Raw genomic sequence first — 4,746 nt, forward strand, 5'->3', positions numbered from 1 at the left:
TCTCTCTACTGTGCTAAAAAATTACTAACACTCGAAAGTATCCTGTACCTCTATAAGGCCACCATTCGCCCATGTATGGAGTATTGCTGTCACATATGGGCTGGTGCATCTGCTACTAGTTTCTCGCTCCTAGAGAAGGTTCAAAAGAGATTCGCCAATCTGATAGGCCCTGAACTGGCATCTAAGCTTCAGCCTCTGTCCCATCGACGAAATGTTGCATCTGCTTGTTCTACAAGTATTTTAATGGAGAATGCTCTGACGAACTGCAAGCACTTGTGCCCCCACGACGTAAACACTCTTGACAAACCGACAGGCAGCTAAATCTCACCCCCACACAGTAGAGATCCCTAGATGTAAAAGATCTTTCTACTCCAGTAGTTTCTTCCCCAGAACCGCTAGACTCTGGAATTCCATTCAAGGTCCCCAACTGTACTGACGTTCAGAAGTTCAAGTGTAACGTGAACAGACATCTTGCTGCACAAATCCCCACATAGTACTCCAGTAGATGTTACCTCTGATAGTAGCTCCCTACACCAAAGTGGCAATGTGCCTTGTTTGAGGTGAAAATGTAATAAAAAAAAACCATTATCGGTACTATTTTGATTTTCTTCATCATCCAAATCCCTTTTAACTCTCTGGCTAGCTCTGTGTATTTGCTTCGTTTCAACTTTTCTTTCATACTCATTTTGTGGTCAGCTGGGACAGCAAAGTCTACGATTTAACAGGATTTCTCTTTCTTGTTAATTATTACGACATCTGGTCTTCTTGCTTGGATGGATTTGTCCGTTTGTATGTCCATTGCCCATAGGATTTTGTGGTTCTCGTTTTTGAGTGCTTTTGCGGGATTATGCTTGTACCATTTGTCAGTACGCTCAAAATGCAGTCGTTTACACAATTCCCAGTGCACCACCCTCCCCACTTTGTCATGCCTGTTTTTGTATTCCTTTTGGGCAAGTTTGCTGCATTCAGTTACTATATGGTTTATCGTTTCGTCTCTTTGTCCACAGAGTCTGCATTTGCTGTTTTTTTGCGTTTTATCGATCCTTGCTTTGATATGGTTGGTTCTTATCGAGTTATCTTGTGCTGCAGTTATTAGAGATTCAGTTTCTCGGTTTATATGTCCTTTTCGCATCCATGTCCAGGTGTTTTCATTATTCTCATCTTTTGTCATTCTTATGAATCTTCCGTGGAGTTGTTTCTCTTCCCATTTCTCTTTTCTTGTTTTGTCTTTTGTCTCTCTGTTTTCTGTTTTGTTGTCTTTTTTTCAGTGTCTCTCGCTGCCATAATTATCCTTTCAGTGTTTTGCATTATGTATATTTCTAGTACTTTTGTCGTGTCCTTCACACAGTCTTCTATAGAGATCAGTCCCCTCCCATCGTCTTTCCTTTTCACGTAGAGTCTGTCAATATCGTCCTTTGGGTATAGTGCATTATGCATGGTCATGAGTTTCCTGGTTTTCTGGTCGAGTTGTCTCAGTTCTTCTTTTGTCCACCCTATAAACGGTCCAGAGTATCTTACTAGTGATACTGTCCATGTATTAATACCTTTTATTAGGTTTCTACTATATAATTTAGTTTCCAGGAGTTTTCTTGTTCTCCTGAGGTATTCCTTTCCAACCCTCTCTTTCATTTCTGTTACTCTGATAGTGTCTGCTTCCAGAATTCCCAAGTATTTATAGTCGTCTTGTTCCCCTAGTGCCCTCATTTCTGTTTGGTTGGGTAGTTCCATGCCTTCTGTCGTTTCCAGTTTTCCCTTTCTCATAACTATTTGTGTGCACTTTTCCATTCCAAATTCCATTTGGATATCTTGGCTGAAGATCCTGGCAGTGTTAATTAGTGTCTCTAGCTCCTTTTTGGTCCTTGCAAAAAGTTTCAGATCGTCCATGTACATCAGGTGGTTCATTTTTTCCTCTGTATTAGGGACTTGTATCCGGCTTGGCACTTTCTCAGAATATTGTTCAAGGGCATCATGGCTATGATGAACAGTAGTGGTGATAATGAGTCTCCTTGGAAGATGCCTCTTTGTATGTTAATTTCTGTTATGTGTTGTCCATCAGCTGTCAGTTCCAGTCTCCATGTTTTCACTGCATTTTCTATTACATTGGTGATCCCGCTTGGTATTTTATACATTTTTAGGCATTCTATTATCCATGCTTGGGGGATCCTGTCGTGCGTTTTTTTGTAGTCGATCCATGCCATGGCTAAATTTTTCCTTCTCCTTTTTACCTCGTTTAGGATCTTTTGATCAACATATAGCAGATCATGTGTTCCTCTTTTCCCTTTTTGGCATCCTTTCTGTTCCTCGGGGATGAGTCCACGGTTATTCAGTGAGTGGTAGATTTGTTCCCTCAGTTGTGCTGTCAGTATCTTCCACATGGTGGGTAAGCACGTGATTGGCCTATAGTTGCTAGGAGCGGTTACTTTCTCCGTGTCCTTCTGCAGCAGTGTCGTTCTACCTTTTGTCATTCAGTCTGGCACGTTTGCTTCCTGTATACAACTTCTCAGGTTTTGGGCTAGCCTTTTGTATAAGGTTGTGAATTTTTAAACCAGTATGCATGTATCTCGTCGTGCCCTGGTGCTCTCCAGTTTGCCATTTTTCCTATGTTTTTTTAGGGTTTCCTTGCTGATTTCATTCACTGTTCCTTCTTCGATTTGATGTAACTCTTCTTTCATATCTTTCAGCCGTTCGGCATTTCTATTGTGATCTCATCGCTCTTCCCATATTTTACTCCAGTAGAGTTTTGTTTCTGTCGGATTTGCTTGTTCTGTTTTTGTTTTCCCTCCGTTCACATTTTGGTAGAATTGGCGATCTGTTGTTGTTGTTATCATTATTATTATTTTTATTTACTAACTACGAACTGTCACACAAGCCATCATCAAAGATTGCTCTTTGAGAACAGCCTGCGGTGTTCCCTGGAGTCTGAGTGACAATAAGTCTCTCCAGATTTCCATTACTCTCTACCTCTTTCGATAACCTTTGCAAAAGAATCACAACAGCCACTTTAGTATTATTATTATTATCATTCGTAGTAGTAGTAGTAGTAGTAGTAGTAGTATCAGTAGTTGTAGGAGGAGTAGCATTATTACTCTTCTTCTTCTTCTTCTTCTTCTTCTTCTTCTTCTTCTTATTATTATTATTATTATTATTGGCTCACAAGGAGCTTTCATGCAGATCCTCAAAGCTCTCATTGAATACAGCCTGTGGTGTTTCCTGGAAGCTGAGTGACAACAATTTTCCAGTACTCTCCACCTCTTTCGATAACATTTGAAAATAAATTTGCATTATCGCAACAACTGCTTGCCATTGATTTCCCGCTGGCAGCGGTGATTGGTCTTTAAGTGGTAATAAGGCTCCCCAAGGTCTCAGTTCTCTTGTACACTTGTACAGTGGAGGTCTGGTCAGTGCTCATTCTTCGATCTTTCCTTTCTCCTTGACTACTTGGCTATTCGCTCTCGGAGTTTCCTTTCAAGCCCTTGACATATTAAAAGCATTTGAAGGCTTGGCACAAAGGTCTGCTACACGAGATTTACAGATATGGAATCTCTGGAAATGTCTTCTTAATTATCGAACGTTTTCTCTCCGATAGGTAAAAATCCGAAACTGAAGGTATCAACGTAGGCGTACTCAATGATCTATCCTGAGTCCAACTTTTTTCTTTATCTTCATCAATGATCTCTCAAATTACATTCTAAGTTCATTCGGCGACATATATGCAGTTGATACTACTATCTATGGCAACACTTCAAAGGTCAACAACGACCAAGATCTCTTTGAGTTTCTCTCCTCCGACCTTGGGCACGTGGTGTGATGGAGTAAAAGGTGGCTGGTTAATTTTAACGTCTCAAAAATCAAGCTTCTATCTTTTCATCATCAACGCGCTGATCTCCAATTAATATAAATGACTCTCATCTCAAAGAAAGTTCATCTTTTGACAAGCTTTTGGGTCTGTCCTCAAATGGAAAGCCTGTATCAAATCTGTTGCTAAAATCGTCAGAAAACTGGTTGCATCATTTTACCTCTCCAGAAGATATCTTACTTCTGATACAAACCTCTACCTATATAAGAACCAGATACGTCCTAAAATTCAGTACTATTGCTACATCTGGCCAGGAGCTTCTCAAAACACCTATCCTGCCTTGACAGAGTTCAAAACCGGCTTTGAATGTTAGATTATGCTACTATGAATGGCACCCATCTAAACGGGTGTATTGTTTCGTGTTTGTTTGTGACGTGTCCTTAATGTGTTACTAATGTTTTTAGTGGTTCTTCACTTTCTGAACCGGGCTGTTTATTTATGTTGTGCGATGTATATGTACACGGTTTATGTTTTGTGATCGCCTAAATTTATATGCGTGTGTGTGTGTGTGTGTGTGTGTGTGTGTGTGTGTGTGTGTGTGTGTGTGTGTGTGTATGGCTGTCATATATCCGACATACCTTATATTCACTGGTCCATCTGGAATTCATCTTCTTGGAGGGGCTGGAATTTGTTGGATGAAAGACATTCACTCCAAGACGATAATTGGTTTTAGTTTTTTATTCACTTTTCCCAGATGCCGACGCAGATGAACATGAAAAAGTGAGTTCTTTTCTTGTGATCTTTAACAGTCTCCATTGAGAGACACGTCACCTGGCGAAAACACACACGAATTAAATCCTTTCAGTTTATGTGTAAGCGTTTTTTTTTTTAGATTAAAAAAAAAGCAAAAGATTTTTCTGTCTACACGGCATTATTTGTTTAAACGAATT

This window comes from Euprymna scolopes, chromosome 24 (assembly GCF_053919585.1).
Source record: "Euprymna scolopes isolate OS-2025 chromosome 24, ASM5391958v1, whole genome shotgun sequence".
Classification (NCBI taxonomy): domain Eukaryota; kingdom Metazoa; phylum Mollusca; class Cephalopoda; order Sepiida; family Sepiolidae; genus Euprymna; species Euprymna scolopes.